The sequence below is a fragment of the Pungitius pungitius genome, chromosome 5 (genome assembly GCF_949316345.1).
Source record: "Pungitius pungitius chromosome 5, fPunPun2.1, whole genome shotgun sequence".
Lineage (NCBI taxonomy): Eukaryota > Metazoa > Chordata > Actinopteri > Perciformes > Gasterosteidae > Pungitius > Pungitius pungitius.
The window spans coordinates 11023622-11043499 of NC_084904.1; the positions used below are offsets into that span (position 1 = coordinate 11023622).

Sequence of the window (19878 nt, forward strand, 5' to 3'; positions counted from 1 at the left end):
CCTTTACATGTCCATTTCCTAGCCCTTTAATCTGATCAACTTCAAATCTGGGAATATAAGACGTAAGACTGTGACGATGGCTCACAGTGAGAATTGGGAGTTTTGGACCAACTTTGTGGCTGTGACGTCGCCATATTCGCATGAAAGTTCAAGCACATCTTCTGCGCCTCGGCAGACTCCAAAACTCTTGAAAACCTCTGTGAGTATCCTACGTGATGACCTTTACAGACCTGATGTGCAGTTTTGGATCAAAAGTGAAAAATTGCCTCCATTGCGCCCCCTGGAAGATTTTGACGAAGCCCCGCCCGCATCCTGTTTGACCGACAAGTCCGCTGATTTTTTAACAAATGTATTAAAGGGAGACTTAAAAAAGTCTCTGAGGAATTTTCTCTAAAACAAACAGGAAGGCAGTTATAATTTTTTTAGTGTGAATATTTCCTGTATTTTTGGCGGAGAGTGACCAATCCTATTTCAGTGAGTTTTCGAATTCTCAAACCCATCAGAAGGTTTAGCTCTCCTGGTAAGAAACCGCCCCCCGATCCTATGGTCGTGAGATCGAGCCCCGACGAAATCATACTTTTTTTTTTTGTTTCTTCTTTTTTTAAACGTGTGTCCGGCTGATCTAACGGACAAAATGATTCAGTTAACTCTCCTTGCTGAGGTTATTAAATAACTGTACACGTTAGAGCAGCTGTGTCACACTCGTTTCAGCCACATACGGCTGCTGGGCACAGCTGCCGTATGTGTGGAGCTGGAGGGAGGAGCTGGCGTTGCAGCCCGGTACGGTCTGGACGGTGCAGCCGTTCGCCAGCGTGTCGCGAGTTTGACACATCTAACCTAGAAAAATAACACGGACAGTTCAATATATTTACATCTGAATTTAAATACACGTATTCTGCCACATACGGGTGGAGATGCAAACACGTTTTGTGATTTTACTAGATGTTACGGGAAACTGTTACGTTAAAGAACTCAATTACCCAGCAGTCTTTGTTGACGGACATGCGCAGAGTAGAGGGCGGCTCGTAGTGTCGCGTGAGTTAATGCTGTTATCGCGAGAGGTCGCCATTGGAGCCTCTGCGTTGAACAGCTGCAGGTCCAGTTGTATCCAGTCCGTATTTTATATTTTAAACTGCTTACTACACACCTATGCTTACACCCAAACGGACTAAACCAAGTGGAGATGCTTTGGACGGTGAGTGATGACTTTTTCCTTGTGCGTTCTTCAGTCTTACCCACTTAAATAGCGGGGATACTGCGGGGAACATGCTAACAGCTGTTTAAGGGACGTCCTGTCACAAACATCTCTTTTTCTACTCTTTTTTTCCGCGTCTCCGGCTGATCTAACGAACAAAGTAATTCAGATTACTCTATTTGCTGAGGTTATTGACTTAAATAGCTATACTTGAAGAACATCAACTAGCATACGTATTTTGTTCCTGTAAAGCTAACTACGGTAGCTTCACGGGGATAAAAGACCCCTCTTCACACTATCAGCGCCACTTTGTTTACGTTTCCGTGTGCCCTAAATAACTTGGCCCGATTGAATCACTTTATTTACACACTATGAGTAGAACCGTGCTCGCAGCAGCTAACTTAACTACTTTGTTGTTTAACTTCATTGTCTATAATCTGCCCGCAGCGTGCAGCCGGGCGCAGCTAAATGACACGTAATGTATTGTGCGTCTTCAATGCTTTTCAATATGTTATATATTTATTGCCTTCACAATGAGCATGAATCTAACATTAAATGATATGATTAATATGCCCCTTATAGCGGCTTTTACACAATAAACAATATCCAAAAAGCCGCAGCAGGCTAAGACATAAGGGGATCATACTAATGACGCGTCCGTTTCACCGAGAAGTAACATACGCAAATCGCTTACTTTACCAGATGCATTTTATTGGTCAAGTGAGTATCAAAGCACATGAAACTCCATTGAAGTGACGATGACATTGACGATGGTGATAACAATGACGGTGACAATTACAATGACGCTGACGGTCAAAAGAGAGTTTTTCCCCATGCTCACCCTGCAGCCATGCTCCAAACAACCACACCCCACAGGTGAACAGACACACACTAATATACACACACACACACACCACACCCCCTTACGGTGTCGTGGATACAAATGACGTCACACCACACGCACACATACAAACAATGTAGAAGGAAAGAATAATACAAAAGAATAATCAAAACAATGTATGGCTCCTACACCCCTCATTCCAAAGAAATAATATACACACGTCAAGCTCATTATGGAGTTGAAACAACAAATTACTAAACTGTAAACAGTTAATATAAGAGAAAAAAATATTGCAATCAAGATAAATGTTTTCAAAACGTGTGATTAACTAGTCAATTGTCTATAATCTGTTGACAGCCATAATCGTATTCTGATAATACACGTTGGTGCTCAAATATTTTCAGATGGCCCGTGCAAAGTCATGCCACCAGTCTGAGGACATCACTGGGAATGGCACATGGGACACGTGGCTTTCAACTCCAGCGAGGTGGGAAAGCATTTCTTTATGTATATTTTGTTCTGTCTGCATAATTGTAAAAGACTTCTTCCCGCATTCGTACAACAGCATTCCATATCGTGTGACTGTCGATGGATGTAATAATTTGGCCTTCTTTTTTTCTTCCACCACACGGCACAGGTGGGCTTCACCGCGGGCAATCGTGGCAAAGACCCAAGTCGACTGGACCACAGCGGAAAATGATCCTTCCAGAGAAGAAGTTATTTACTTCTACAACGAATGGAAGAGTTACAACTTCCAGATGACAGCTCTCCGCTCATCCTTCTGGGCAACTTGAACATCCGACAGAACTTATGTGACCTACTGCGTTTATTTTCTCCTTTAGCTCTCATTTAAGTATTAAAATTCGCTGTATTTTTGCAAGAGAGGCACCAATCCTATTTGAGTGACGTTTCGAATGTGAAATTGTATTGGACCATATAGGTCATCTGCAGAGCGTTGGCCCCTGGCGCAGTAAACCAGGGTTTGATTCTTGGCATGCACAAGACTCCTCATGTGACTTAAAATGAATCCAGAATGCAATATTTGTTCAGTATGCAAGGGCAGTGATTTATTTAGTCATGTTTGGTCATGTTTTGGTTTTTTTACATGACAATATGGTTTGGTACATGCTGAGTTAATGAATATACATTCTAAAGTGCAATGTCCATATGTGAATAAGAGTTGTATACGTTTATCATAGTCAACATGGTGTGGAAATATCCCTTATGTAGTTGGTCAATGGGAACTATAGTAGGCAGTAATAACAGCTAAGGTAATTACAGGTGGATATTTCTGGGAATTAACCTTGATTGAGACTGCATCTATGATATCTAAGATATACAGGACAAGAAAAATGCACTGGATGTGTATATGTGTTGAATCAATTATACAGACGCAAACTGGAGAACGAGACAAGTGTTGCTGTGATACTTATTGTGGTCATCGTGCCCGAGACCCGTAACAATTACTCCGCAGGTCTTTTGCAGCGGGGCAACAGCCCGGCGTCGGTGGATTCCGTTCGCGAGGCCGCAGATTCAGGTTTGAATGGCAGCCCCGAGAGTGATTTGTTTAGTCTCTTTAGTCTTTTTTGACCCGCGAGCCCGGCCGACCGCCGCCCCACCCCAACGTGCGAGAATAGGCGAAGGCCCGTTCATCGCTGCTTGCAGCTTTAATGTTCTAATCATTCTTATCTTAATATTGGTTTAACTATCATTTGTTTCTTCATTTTGAAAATATCACTGTTCTTCTCAGTCAGTCGGGACTGAGAAGAACAGTGATGTTTTCAAATTCATTCTAGAAATAGTAGTCAAATTGTGAGCTGTTTGCTGATTTAACTATTGTGAGTTGTTCACAAAATTTTCCTCTGGTATCTAAAACCGTTGGTGCAATTTCTTTTGTTAAGCGTTTCCGTTGTTCAATGGAAAACATCTCTATCTACATCCCTCCTGTTGAGGCATGTGTTAATTTAACACATGTCTCAAAATCGATCTATATAAAGTCCCAGGTATTGCATAATTAGCTTCAGACTTCTCAGCTTTGTCTCAAAGGTGGGTGACTGGTGAGCGCTTCCCAGGGTTTGAAATGACTTAGGACTCTTGGGGGGTCCCCTAAAATGTAACTATAAAAAATACTGAAGACTACCTTGCTACACTATATACTGCAGGCAAAATTATATTGACATATTTTGAAGGTGAGATAATGGTGTTGGGATGTTTTTCATGGTTTGGGCTAGTCCCAGTAGTGTAGTGGTGTCTGGAGAAGTGGATTGGCTATAATCAAACAGGTAACCCTCTCATTCTGGAGCAACAAAGTTACAGCACCTTATATAAATCCCTGACATGACAAAGTGGAAAACAGGGCATTCTTTCCTTGAGCAAGGAAGTTAACCAAGTTACCTAAATCCACCAGGTGTACTCATTATGGCAGCACCATGCACCTTCAAAGGGTTTGATCAAATATAAATGGCATTTCTCATCCCTTATGTTAATGGGATTTGTAAAACAATTAGCCACTGGATTGAATAATAATGATGTCTATAAAGACTGTACCATTAGATGGTTTACTTTGTTTTAAAGTAGTCAATCTATAACCTGAACTAAAATCTTTAGGGACACGTTTTTAAAAAAAGTAAGATATTCTAACATGACAGAAAGCCATTAATATGACAATAATCCAATAGTAACCACATTATTCAAAATCAACATGTTAAGTGACCAGGCACATATTTTATTTATTTGTTAACAACTTCATCAGTTAGTGTTGGGGTTGGAGAGAAGACCTACAGGGAACCCCTGCTTTTTTTTTTTTAGTTAGTGAAAAAAAAGGAAACGATAGCGAGCTCAACATTAAATGAATTAATAATGTAATAACAATAACTTATAACAAAAACTTATTTCACCAGTAAATTACTGTTAAACGACAAAAACAATGCGAAAAGGGTATTTTACAACAACTTTGAATGCAGCACAAGGCTGGCGAGGCGAATTTCAAGTGAACGCAACATCTGTTGGTTTTTCAGACAACGGCAGCTACAGACTGTTCAGTGAAACACAGACACACTTTTACACCGTTTAGCTGTCAGGCATTTTAGTGGCATCTAAATAAGGCACCGAAATCAGAGTTACTATTCGGTCCGGTAGATAACGGCCGTTAAGACACCTGTACCGTATTAGTAACGGGTCTCGAACCCCCCACCCCCCCCCCCCAAAAAAACCTCTTCGGATCTACACGATTCACGTAGATGACATTTTCCCATTCAAAACTCAGACTTGAATTAAGTCCTCGCTATCTTTCGTAATCACTGACTGGACCATTAGGTTGGTTTGCTAGCTTTGAATAACTAGTCTAGCTAACTGCTATATGTCTGCTGTTAGCTGGCAGATTGTTTGGCTTATACACGTACAGCAAGAAACGTTGACAAACGCACTCTTCTAATCATCTAACTTAATGCAACTTTTGATATGGGAACACCAACTCCAAATATTTTACTATAATAAGCAATTATTATGGAGATATAAACATAATCGAAGCACTTACGGGATTTTCATTAGGGTTCTTTAGATTTCACTCTTTGTGAGGCTTCGTTTTTGCCGCGTTCAATAACCTACGTGTCTGCGTCACAGACTGTACGGTTTACGCCGGAGGACCACAACAACGATCTGTGACGCTAGCTGCCCTATCGCGCTAGGAAATAAAGTAATTTTTTGTTATAAATATAAAAGACCTATAATTACACAATCATTTTTAATGTTAAAAATATTTTTTCGGGGACCCCCCAAAATCTAAAAATAAATTCTTATGGGGGGTCCCCAATGGCTTATGGGGGGTCCGGGACCCCCCCAGCCCCCCCTCATTTCGAACCCTAGCGCTTCCTTTAATTTGAAAAGCAGAAATTAAGGAAACAATAGTATGCAGTGATATTGAAAAATGGTTAAAGCATTGAAAAACATTCGCATTCAAGCAGTGTGTGTGGTTTTCTAAGTGTTCTGTGACTCAAAAGAGATCAAAAACAACCCTTTGGTCGCTTTCTGTCTCTTTACTGTGATCATGTCACTTTCAACAGAACTCCTGTAAAAAATAGTTATGCTTATCCTGTTTGTTGTTGTATTAGGGAGACCTGCTTCGTCCCTCCTGTTGGCCAGCATGTTAGCACCCTTCGACCTGCATCTTACCGATCCGTTCTCTGCTTCTCGCCTTTCAGCCTGTCTGGGCTGCAGGATGTGTGTGATGAACTTTCCATCACAATTGAACTGGCATTTGCATTTTTATGAGTCTGCAGGGGCTGCAGCTTACAGCAACACTTTTTTGCGTTGTGTTCTCTGAACACAAAACGTAACTGATGGCTTGTTAGTGACTTTATACATTCATGCATTGCAATGACAACTAGAAAATGCATTTCCTGCTGAAAATGCGTTGGAATGCAGAAAGCTGAAATTATTCTAAACATTGCTGAAATAGAAAGGCTGAAATACATTTAAAAATGGCTGAAAATATAGAAATGAGAAAAGCTGAAATGAACTTGAAACAATTGCAAAAAAACTGAAATGGGAGAAGCTTCTATGAATTTGAAATCACAGAAATAATCGAAATAGGAAAAGCTGAGAATTAAAAAATACATTTTTTTTAGTAATATAAGGTTTAGTACTATAGTTGTAATTGTGGTACTAGTGGTACTAGCAGCAGTAGAAGAAGTAAGTACTAGTTTTACTAGTATTTGAAAGCAATTGTGGTGTACCTATTGTTGAGGTACAGATAATCATTGAGGATTTTATTTTGAAATAATGGTACTAGTGGTACTAGCAGCAGTAGAAGAAGTAAGTACTAGTTTTACTAGTAATTGAAAGCAATTGTGGTGTACCCATTGTTGAGGTACAGATAATCATTGAGGATTTTATTTTGAAATAATGGTACTAGTGGTACTAGCAGCAGTAGAAGAAGTAAGTACTAGTTTTACTAGTAATTGAAAGCAATTGTGGTGTACCCATTGTTGAGGTACAGATAATCATTGAGGCTTTTATTTTGAAATAATGGAATTGGGTGGGGGCGGGGTTGGGAGACAGAATGTTTGTTATTCAAAGCAAATGGACTTGGTAAAATAGATTTATACAGCGCTCTTCTAGTCTTCTGACCACTCAAAGCGCCTTAACACTACATAACATCATTCACCCATTCACACACCAATGACAGGACCTACCATACACAGTGACACCTGCCCAACCAGTAACTAACATCCACACACACTGTCATCACAGCTAGAGGAACAGACCGCCAAACCCTCTGATTGGAGGACGGCCGCGCTGCCCACTCACCCACAGTCGCCCTAAGCTAAGAAAACTAAAGTTATTAATTGATGGGCCTCATCAAACATTACAGTAAAAATTCCCTCCATTGGGGTTGAAATACTAGTTGTACTAGTAATATTAGTAGTATTAAAAGTCATTTAGTAATAATACCAGTTGAAATAATACTAGAAGTACTAGAAATATTAGTAGTGGTTGTAGTACTATTTGAAAGCGCAATAAGTATTCAACAAAACAGCTGAATCCTAAGCTTCATGTTTAAATAACATAATCATTGCAGCTTTTATTTTGAAATGATGGTGAGTGGGTAGGGGGGTTGAGAGACAGAATATATTAATAGGCCTCATCAAACATTACAGTAAGAACTCCCTCCATGGCGGTTTGAAATGATGAGAGAAGGTGGAGAGAAGGAGGTCATGTCAGGCTGCACTAATCAGCTAATTAGGATCAGCTGTGAGTCACAGAAAGAGCCCCAGCTCGTTGGCGCGGCAACGGAGCAGCTGCTGTTAGCCCACAGACAGTTACTGAGAACCCACACCTCAAACAAATGCTTCCTGGAGCAAAACTATTTGGAGTAGCCAAAAAACAATTACATTTTGAGAGACACAAGACTCTACCGAACGTTTGAGTGTAGTTTTTATGTCTCTATGTGTTTTAAAACTGCTCTACCAACAGTGTACAAAACATGGACCCTCTCTTGTCTTCCGACTTTGCCCGCACTCTAGCGCTCACTCTAAATTCGAAAAGGACCCCAAAACTAGTGAAACATAATGAGTGGTTATGAAAAAACTATAATAGATATCAACAAGCTGTTTTTTTAGGAAATTGTTAAGACTTGTGTCAACATTTTAAAGTTTAAATGGTGTCTCTAGCTGAAAGATTGGAAAAGCTGAAAAAGTTGAAAGTTGAAGAAGTTTTAAGAGGATTTGAAAATTTAATCCATTGGAAACCATGTTAAAAAAGGTTGATGTTTTTAATTCATATTAATTCAATTATAAAAGCTGAAAAGTCATAGCACCCCTCTCCTGAAGGAGCTGAACATTTTAATATTTGAATGGTCTTAATAGCTGAAAGTGTGAAGGAGTTGAAAGGTGTGGCGGAAGAAATAGATGAACTAGAAAATGCATTTCCTGCTGAAAATGCGTTGGAATGCAGAAAGCTGAAATTAATTTTAAAAAGTTGCTTAAAGTACAGAAATGAAACAAGCTGGAATTATTAAAAACATTGCTGAAAGAATGGAAAAAGCTGAAATACATAAATGAGAAAAGCTGAAATGAACTTGAAAGAATTGCAAAAAAACTGAAATGGGAGAAGCTTCTATGAATTTGAAATCACAGAAATAATAAAAGCTGAAATTAATTTCAAAAAGTTGCTTAAAATGCAACATGCTGAAATTATTCTAAACATTGCTGAAATAGAAAAGGCTGAAATACATTTAAAAATTGCTGAAAATACAGAAATGAGAAAAGCTGAAAGGAACTTGAAAGAATTGCAAAAAAAAACAGAAATGGGAGAAGCTTCTATGAATTTGAAAACACAGAAATAATAAAAGCTGAGAATTAAAAAATACATTTTTTGTAGTAATATAAGGTTTAGTACTATAGTTGTACTAGTGGTACTAGCAGCAGTAGAAGAAGTAAGTACTAGTTTCACTAGTATTTGAAAGCAATTGTGGTGTACCTATTGTTGAGGTACAGATAATCATTGAGGCTTTTATTTTGAAATAATGGAATTGGGTGGTTTGGGAGACAGAATGTTTGTTATTCAAAGCAAATGGACTTGGTAAAATAGATTTGTACAGCGCTCTTCTAGTCTTCTGACCACTCAAAGCACCTTAACACTACATAACATCATTCATCCATTCACACACCAATGACAGGACCTACCATACACAGTGGTGCCTGCCCAACCAGTAACTAACACTCACACACACTGTAGTCACAGCTAGAGGAACAATGCTGGGATTAAGCGTCTTGCCACCAAACCACCAAACTTCTCACAAACATGAAATTCTCCAACTCCCAGCTTGACCCGATTCCATCTTCCCTCCTTAAAACCTGCATACCAACTCTAATCCCTCTCATCACCAGCATCATCAACACTTCCCTTACCTCTGGATCTGTCCCATCCCCACTCAAACTTGCCTCCATCACTCCCCTCCTGAAAAAACACGGCCTTAACCCTGACAACCTGGACAATTTCAGACCCATCTCCAATCTCCCGTTACTTTCAAAAATTTTGGAACGCGCCGTCATAACTCAACTCCACCAACATCTCCACTCCTCCCATCTCTTCGAAAAATTTCAATCCGGATTCCGTTCACACCACAGCACAGAAACAGCACTTCTTAAAGTTACAAATGATCTCCTCCTCGCCGCTGACTCTGGTTCCATATCCATCCTCCTCCTCCTCGACCTCTCCGCAGCTTTTGATACAATAAACCATACCATCCTCCTCCACCGTCTACAATCAATCGGCATCTCCGGCACAGCACTCCTCTGGTTCACTTCATACCTCTCCGACCGTCACCACTTTGTCTCTGTCAACAACTGCAACTCCCACACTTCCCCTGTCACCCACGGCGTCCCTCAAGGTTCCGTGCTCGGCCCCCTCCTATTTACCATCTACATGCTTCCCCTCGGTCGGATCATCCGCCACCATGGACTCAACTTTCACTGCTATGCCGACGATACCCAACTCTACATCGCCACCAAATCCATCACCCCGGTTATCCTCTCCACCATCACTGACTGTATCTCCGACATCAAAACCTGGATGGACAATAACTTTCTCAAACTCAACAGCAAAAAAACTGAACTCCTCATCACCGGCCCCAAATCTCTCCTCTCCTCTGTCCAGAACTTTACCCTCCACATCGACGGTCACAATGTCACCCCCTCCCCCTCTGTACGCAACCTCGGCATCATAATGGATTCCACTCTCTCATACCAAACGCACATTAACCACATCACTAAAACATCCTTCTTCCACCTCCGCAACATTGCCCGCCTCCGCCCCTCCCTTACCCAGTCAACAGCAGAAATCCTCATCCACGCATTCATCTCTTCCAGACTCGACTACTGCAATAGCCTCCTCTATGGACTTCCCACCACTCATCTCCAAAAACTGCAATACATCCAGAACTCTGCTGCCCGCCTACTCACCCATACCCGGTCCAGAGAACACATCACCCCGGTCCTCGAACAGCTCCACTGGCTCCCTGTTCAATATCGGATTCAATACAAGCTCCTCCTCCTCACTTATAAGTCCCTCCATAACCTGGCTCCGCCCTACCTCTCTGAGCTCCTGCAACAACACCAGCCCACCCGCCACCTCCGCTCAGCAGGCACCAACCGCCTCACCCCTATCATTCGCACTAACCGCCGAACCCTGGGGGACCGAGCCTTTGCCATCGCCGCCCCCACCCTTTGGAACTCACTCCCACAGCCCATTAGAAACTCTGACTCACTACCTTCCTTCAAATCAGTGCTCAAAACCCACCTGTTCAAACTAGCTTTTTCGTAAACCCCCTTTTTTGTTTTTTCTTCCTCCATGTAAAGCGTCTTTGAGTGTCCAAAAAAGCGCTATACAAGTTTGATTTATTATTATTATTATTATTATTATTGCCCAAGGACACATTGACATGCAGGTTAGCCGGGCCTGGGATCAGACCGCCAACCCTCTGATTGGAGGACGCCCGCCCGCGCTCCCCACTCACCCACAGTCGCCCTAAGCTAATAAAACTAAAGTTATTAATTGATGGGCCTCATCAAACATTACAGTAAGAATTCCCTCCATTGGGGTTGAAATACTAGTAGTACAAGCAGTAGTAAAAGTCATTTTAGTAATAATACCAGTTGAAACACTAGAAGTACTAGAAATATTAGTAGTGGTTGTAGTACTATTTGAAAGAGCAATACGTATTCAACAAAACAGCTTTATCCTAAGCTTCATGGCTAAATTACAGATAATCATTCAATTCAATTCAATTCAATTCATTTTATTTTGTATAGCCCAAAATCGCAAATTACAAATTTGCCTCAGAGGGCTTTACAGTCTGTACACATGCAACATCCTTGCAGCTTTTATTTTGAAATGATGGTATTGGGGGAGTGGGTGGGGGGGGTTGAGAGACAGAATATATTAGAAGGCCTCATCAAACATTACAGTAAGAACTCCCTCCATGGGGGTTGCTTTGAAATGATGAGAGAAGGTGGAGAGAAGGAGGTCATGTCAGGCTGCACTAATCAGCTAATTAGGATCAGCTGTGAGTCACAGAAAGAGCCCCAGCTCGTTGTCGCGGCAACGGAGCAGCTGCGCTTAGCTCACAGACAGTTACTGAGAACCCACACCTCAAACAAATGCTTCCTGGAGCAAAACTATTTGGAGTAGCCAAAAAATAATGACATTTTGAGAGACACAAGACTCTACCAAACGTTTGAGTGTAGTTTTTATGTCTCTATGTGTTTTAAAACTGCTCTACCAGCAGTTTACAAAACATGGACCCTCTCTTGTCTTCCGACTTTGTCTGCACTCTAGCGCACACTGTAAATTCGAAAAGGACCCCAAAACTAGTCAAACATAATTAGTGATTATGAAAAAACTATAATAGATATCAACAAGCTGTTTTTTTAATGAAATTGTTAAGACTTGTGTCAACATTTTAAAGTTTAAATGGTGTCTCTAGCTGAAAGATTGGAAAAGCTGAAAAAGTTGAAAGTTGAACAAGTTTTGAGAGGATTTGAAAATGTAATCCATTGGAAACCATGTTAAAAAGTTTGATGTTTTTAATTTATATTAATTTAATTATAAGAGCTAAAAAGCTGAAAAGTCATAGCACACCTCTCCTGAAGGAGCTGAACATTTTAATATTTAAATGGTCTTAATAGCTGAAGGTGTGAAGGAGTTGAAAGGTGCGGCGGAAGAAATAGAATAAGGCGGAATAAAGAAAAGAAGAACAATACTTGGAATGCTTAAAGCATTCCAACTAATAAAAAGATGAATAAGGCGGAATAAAGATTAGGATAACAATACTTGGAATGCATAACTGCATTCCAACAACTAGAAAATGCATTTCCTGCCGAAAATGCGTTGGAATGCAAAAAGCTGAAATTAATTTCAAAAAGTTGCTTAAATTACAGAAATGAAAAAAGCTGAAAGTATTCTAAACATTGCGGAAAGTATAGAAAAAGCTAAAATACATTTAAAAATTGCTGAAATTACACAAATAATAAAAGCTGAAATACATTTTTAATGTTGCTGAAATAATAGAAATAGGGAAAGCTGAGAATTAAAAAATACATTTTTTGTAGTAATATAAAGTTTAGTACTATAGTTGTAATTGTGGTACTAGCAGCAGTAGAAGAAGTAAGTACTAGTTTCACTAGTATTTGAAAGCAATTGTGGTGTACCCATTGTTGAGGTACAGATAATCATTGAGGCTTTTATTTTGAAATAATGGAATTGGGTGGGGGGGTTTGAGAGACAGAATGTTTGTTATTCAAACCAAATGGACTTGGTAAAATAGATTTGTACAGCGCTCTTCTAGTCTTCTGACCACTCAAAGCACCTTAACACTACATAACATCATTCACCCATTCACACACCAATGACAGGACCTACCATTCACAGTGGCACCTGCCCAACCAGTAACTAACATTCACACACACTGTAGTCACAGCTAGAGGAACAATGCTGGGATCAAGTGTCTTGCCCAAGGACACATTGACATGCAGGTTAGCCGGGCCTGGGATCAGACCGCCAACCCTCTGATTGGAGGACGTCCGCACTCCCCACTCACCCACAGTCGCCCTAAGCTAATAAAACTAAAGTTATTAATTGATGGGCCTCATCAAACATTACAGTAAGAATTCCCTCCATTGGGGTTGAAATACTAGTTGTAGGAGCTATAATTTAGTTATATATTCTTTAAAAATATTTTTCTTGATTGTTTGGGTAGCGGGATCACTAATTGAGTAATTGGATCACTAATTGGGTAATGCGGTGGGCACCTGGAGGTTACTTAAGGGCATAGCCAGGTAGGACCAGCATGCACCAGGGTGACAAATAAGTTTATACCAGTTACAGTTACAGGTACTGCAGTGAAACAGGTGAAACAGTTAACAGTTAGGCAGTGCATAGGAAAGCAGCTCACTTTATGTTATGTTTTTTGGTGATATTTTGGTTAAAAATAAACAACAAGCAACAAGAAAACACCGCCTGGACAACACTCTTTTTTCTGAGTAAAAGACGTCAAACTAGGTGCATCAGTGGCCTTTGATCAAGGATACGTAGGACAAATGGCCACTACATAAAGTAAAAACTTCACCCTTGAACGAGGAAGACGGATCCCCTTCATTGGACGGGTTGGATTGTTTTGGAAACGGATGGTTGATCTGCACGGATTGTTTCCATTCATCACACTTTTGGAGTAATCATCAGCTGGAAAACTACGTTGACCAATCAACAACGGCGCTGAGACATCGACGAGTAAAACGGGTATGTGATAAGACTGCTGTAAAGGAAAACGGCCGAACGAGTGGAGTTCAAAAGTCTGTACTCACAGCGATCCAAAATGTTTGAAGTTTCAGAAGCCACGATACGGCGCATATAAGTATTGCGCAACGGCGCGCATCGGCCACGGCGACTTTCATTGATTAAAACCTGACGTGTGCGTTTGTTTGATGAAATGGACTTGACTGTAAAATAACCACTTTTTGATGCTTTTCTTGCACTCTGCCTGCATGCTAAACAAGAGCAAACATTCAAGATGTCTGACGTACGAACGGCAAACGACGTTGAGACGATGGCAGCAAAAAGAGAAAGTAAATTAACTCCTAAAGGCTTGGCCTTCCACATGGAAATGTATCAGCGGAAAAGGAGTAAAAGATGTAAACAAGCCAAGGAGTGTATGGGCAATTTGCGTGTATTAATGGCATCAAGTGAAAATCTTAAATCAGTGAATGCTGAGCTTACTAAGTTCATTAAGTGTTGCCAAGAAGCAAACGACATGCATGGCTCTTTTGTAAACTTACCTTTACCCGAAGATGAGGTCAAAAGACAAAGTCAGTACTTCAAAGAAAAAATGACACTGTTTAATGATTTTACTGAAAAGGTGAAGGACTGGCTGTCTGAAATGGGTCAACCATATTTGCAGCCAAATAAAGACACTCATGACAGCGAAAGTGTCGTAGATGAAATAGAGCCAGAGGATAGCGCTTCTAATGTGTCAATTAAAAAGGCGAACTCTCAACTATCACAGAGTTCATCAACCTTGTCTGCACGCATTAAAGCTAAAGTTGACAAGGCGGCTTTGGTAGAGCGTGTTTCTGCTCTGAAAAGGAAACATCTCATAGAAACACAGGAGGAAAAGTTGAGGAAAGAAAAGGAACAATTGGAACTTGAGGCAGAATTGGCAGTGGCAAATGCAAAGCTGCATATTTTGGAAGTCAGTTCATCTCAGTATGACTCAAAGTGTTCAGATGGAATGAACTCTTATTTTGAAAGGCAAAAAAGGCAAACCAGCCAGTTGAACCCTCATGCTTACACCTTCGATCCAGTTAAAATGGATGAAAGATATGTTATTGATGACCAAGATTTCATAACTCAACCACCAGTTGTTAGGCCTAAGCAGAGGGCAACAACACATAATTATGAGATGCTATTAAAGACTGAGGCTCCAGTTCAAGTAACACAAAATGTAAGTGAGAATCAGGCAGGATTAGTGCAACCTCAAAGACAAGCTCTGACTGAGAGCTATCAGAGTGACATAGTAAATGTTATGCAGAGACAAAATGAAATCACTGCTCTGCTGGCCCAACAAAATCTATGCTCTGTCCTTCCTGTCAGACATATTCCTGTGTTCGATGGAGACCCTCTTCAATACAAGTCTTTCATCAGAGCTTTTGAAAATGGAGTGGAGGCAAAGACGACTAATTGGAGTGACTGTTTACACTTTCTCGAACAATACACCTGTGGGCAGCCAAGAGACCTGGTGTGCAGTTGTCAACATCTACCTTCAGATCAGGGATACCACAGAGCCAAAAATCTTCTAGCAGAGCACTTTGGAAACGAATACAAAATTGCATCTGCGTATATGGAAAAGATTTTAAGCTGGACGCCTGTTAAAGGTGAAGATCTTAAAGGATTACAGTCATTCTCCATGTTTCTTCGAGGATGCTCAAATCTTACCGAGCAAATTATGCATATGAAAGAACTAGACCTACCATCTACCATGAGGAGCATCATTTTGAAACTTCCATATAAACTAAGGGAAGGATGGAGAAATGTTGCTTGTAATCTGCAAGAGACAACTGGCCGGAGAGCCATGTTTAAGGATCTTGTTGCCTTCATTGAAAAGCAAGTCAGGATTGCCTCTGATCCACTGTTTGGCAACATCCAGGACCTACAATCCATCAACTCGAAGGTCGGAAATGTTAGTCACTTGAGGCAAAAAAAACGGGGAAGCAGCTTTGCTACAAATGTTACTGAAGTAGGAGGCATCACTCAATATACACAAAACAAGACCAAGTCATCCGGTATTCAAAAATGTATGTTTTGTTTACAAAGTTGGCATTCTTTGGATATATGCTCACAGTTTAAGGTGAAAGATCATCGAGATAAAATTAACTTTATCAAGGAACAGGGTTTGTGTTTTGGGTGCCTGAAAGTGGGTCATATGAGCAAAGACTGCAGGAGTCGCTTGGATTGCAACGTGTGTCACAAAAGGCACCCAGGAGTCCTTCATCTAGAGCGGCCAGAAAAGGGAGCAACCTCGCAACAAAGCCAGGCACCTGTGAGCGCTCCAAGTGTTTCAAATGCAATGTCTCAGACTTCTTGCCATATTGGGGCAGGTTGCGAAGATAATTCCACCTTTTCCATTGTTGCAGTTAAAGTCAAGAGCAAAAGGGATAGTAAATTGGTGCAGACATATGCCTTTCTGAATCCAGGAAGTTCCCGGCACATTCTGTACAGAGAGCTTGGCAAGAAAATTGAACCTGAGGGGTGAAAAGACAAGTATTCTGTTGAGAACAATGAATCAGAAGAAGATTGTTAAAGCACATATTCTGTCAGGTCTTGAAGTGTCTGGTATGGGTACAGAGGACTTCATTGAGTTACCTGATGTTTTAACTCAAAAGACCATGCCTGTGTCTACACTCAATGTTCCGCGACAGGAGGATCTTGTACATTGGTCTTATCTGAAGGATGTTAAGCTACACGATATTGATGAAAGTGTTGAGCTACTAATTGGTACAGATGCTCCAAAGGTGATGGAGCCTTGGCAGCTGATTAACAGTCAGGACGAAGGACCTTATGCTGTAAGAACCAGAGTTGGTTGGGTCATTAATGGTCCACTTTGAGGCAGAAGCCGGTGTAAGACTGGCCGCAGTGCTGTAACAGCCAACCGAATCACTGTGGAACATCTGCAAGGAATGCTGGTTGAACAATATAACCATGACTTTAACGAGAGATCATCAGAGGAACAGATGGAAATGTCTAGAGAAGACCTACAGTTCATGAAAATTATGAACAACACAACAGTGTTAACTGGAAACCACTACTGCATGGACTTACCATTCAAAAGGGAAAATGCTGTTCTGCCCAACAATCGATGTGTCGCAGAGCAGCGCCTTCGAACTCTGGATAGAAAATTTGTCAAAAATGTCCCGTTTAAGGAAGAATACACTGCTTTTCTAACAAACATGATAACTCGAGGATATGCTGAGAGAGTACCTGCTAATCAACTTGATCGACGGGATGGAAAGGTGTGGTATATCCCTCATCATGGAGTATATCATCCCAGAAAAGGCAAACTGAGAGTTGTTTGCGATTGTGGAGCAACATATAAAGGAACATCACTGAACTGCCAGCTCTTGCAGGGCCCTGATCTTACTAACAAACTCATAGGAGTCCTCATTCGTTTTAGGCAAGAGCCCGTAGCCGTAATGGCTGACATCCAAGCGATGTTTCATCAAGTTCATGTCTCAGATAAACACATCGACTTTCTCCGCTTCCTCTGGTGGCCTGATGGTGACATTACTCAAGCTCCACAGGAATATAGGATGAAGGTACATCTATTTGGCGCGGTTTCCTCACTAAGTTGTGCAAATTATGCTTTGAGGAGAACTGCAGATGATAATGTGCAACATTTCCCGCAGGAAGTGATAGAAACAGTCAAAAGTAACTTCTATGTGGATGACTGCCTGAAATCCATGGCATCAGAAGAGGAGGCACTACAACTGAGCAAGGATTTAAATGCTCTCTGTCATAAAGGAGGCTTTAATCTTTCAGGGTGGATTAGCAACAGCCGGACAGTGCTGCAATCCATCGCTGTGGATAAAAGATCAAAGGAAATAGTGGAATTGGACCTAGATATGGACAAACTTCCAATGGAGCGAGTCCTAGGACTGCAGTGGTGCATTGAAACAGACAAGTTCAAGTTCAGGACCACATTACGAGAGCAACCAAGAACCAGAAGAGGCATTTTGTCGGTGGTCAGCTCACTTTACGACCCGTTGGGATTTCTGGCCCCATTCAGTATGCCAGCCAAGCTGCTGCTGCAGGAACTTTGTAGGAGAAACTTTGGGTGGGATGATGCTATTCCCCACTTCTTCTCTAAGCAATGGTCTAATTGGCTTGAGGACCTACAAAGGGTGTCTAAGTTCCAGGCTGATCGATGTATTAAACCCAGAGACTTTGGAGAACCTGTTACAGCACAACTTCACCACTTCTCCGATGCCAGTCAGGTTGGATATGGATCTATGTCTTATGTGAGATTGGAAAAGGATCATAAAGTACACGTTGCATTTCTAGTGGGAAAGGCCAGAGTTGCTCCACTAAAACAGACTACAATCCCTCGACTGGAGCTCACAGCTGCCGTTCTTGCTGTTCGTGTTGATAAGATGTTGCGGAAGGAGTTGCAACTTAAACTTGAAAAGTCAATCTTCTGGACAGACAGTACAACAGTCCTTAAATATATCTCCAGTGAAACCAGGCGATTCCATACTTTTGTGGCAAACAGAACCTCTTTCATCAGAGATACAGTAGATGTGGAACAATGGAGATATGTGAGTTCCAAGGAGAATCCGGCAGATGAAGCATCAAGAGGCATGGGAGCTGAGGATTTCCTGAAAGGCAGGAGATGGATAAATGGACCTCATTTTCTACACATGCCAAAGGAGAAGTGACCTAAACTGGTCGATAACCTTAACGTTATTGCTGCAGATGACCCAGAGGTCAAAAGGGACTTGATAGTGAATACTATTGTTAATGATTTGCAAAATGCCACTAGCCACCTGATCAATTACTTTTCATCTTGGATCAAACTGAATACATCTGTGGCTTGGATTTTGAAGGTCAAGGAAATTCTCAAGTCATTGGGACAGAAGAGAAAGGAATTTTGGGCTTCTACAATACTCCGGAAGGATCATTTGGAGATACAGGAGCAAGAAGTGGAAAGGAGAGTTCAGAACTTTAAAGCCACACATTTAAAGGACAAAGCCTAACACCTGAAGATCTTGCCAAGGCGGAAGAGTCAATTATTCAATTTGTACAAAGCCAGCGGTTCAAAGAGGAAATTGCCTCCCTGAAGGGGCACGTAAACGTCCCCAAAGAAAGTTTACTGTACAAACTGGACCCAATAATGGACGCTGAAATCCTCAGAGTTGGTGGTCGGTTGAGTAAAGCAGCGCTGACAGCAGAGTCAAAGCATCCAATAATATTGTCCAAAGACCTGCACGTATCCACACTGATTTTACGCCATATACATCATCAGTTGGGACATGCAGGAAGAAATCACATGTTGTCTAGGTTACAGCAAAAGTACTGGATCATAAATGCAAACTCAGCTGCCCGGAAAGTCATTTCCGATTGTGTTGTTTGTAGACGCAACAGAGGAAAACTTGGTGAGCAGAAGATGGCAGATTTGCCGGAAGAGAGAGTGTTGCCTGACAAAGCTCCTTTTACAAATATTGGAGTTGACTATTTTGGGCCTGTGGTGGCGGGCGTGGTTTCAGCTCGGCTGCAGGGGGGAGAGAGGGGGAGTGGCTCGGGGAACAGGGCCAGGTGGAAATAATAATTATCAGCTGTGGGTGATTGTGTGTGTGTGTGCGTGTGTGTGTGTGGGTGCTCCCTTGCACTTAAGGAGTAAGGCGAGGACGAGCGAGAAGGAGAGCGGGGGACGACGAGCGAGCGAGCCCGAGGCTGACACAGTTTCCCGAAAGATATAATAAAACTTGTTGTGAATACTCGATCCTGGCCCCGAGCCCTTTATCCGCACGACGCACCCACGGTACAGTGGCGCCCAACTCGGCGGAGAGGAGAAATGACGGATGAGGAGCAACGGCAGGGGATGGCGGCCCAGCCAGTGCTCGCACTGGGCCGGATGTTGGCAGAAATGGCAGCGATCCAGCGCGACCAGGCGGAGGCCAACCGCCAGTTCCTGGGGGCGCTCCAGGCACAGGTGGGGAGGCAGGCCCAGACCCTGGAGCAATTGGTGGCGCGGGCGGAACCACCACCGATCCCGACAGCGATGGCGAGCCTGACG

The 19878-nt window shown here is 41.8% G+C and overlaps 1 long non-coding RNA gene across 1 annotated transcript; it reads left to right on the forward strand.

The window, feature by feature from the left end:
• The first annotated feature begins 1847 nt into the window (after positions 1 to 1847).
• On the forward strand, positions 1848 to 3702 carry LOC134129049 (uncharacterized). Its single transcript, XR_009956228.1, has 3 exons — positions 1848 to 2071; positions 2441 to 2523; positions 2674 to 3702. It is a non-coding gene; the product is annotated as an uncharacterized LOC134129049 (long non-coding RNA).
• Positions 3703 to 19878: the final 16176 nt, after the last annotated feature.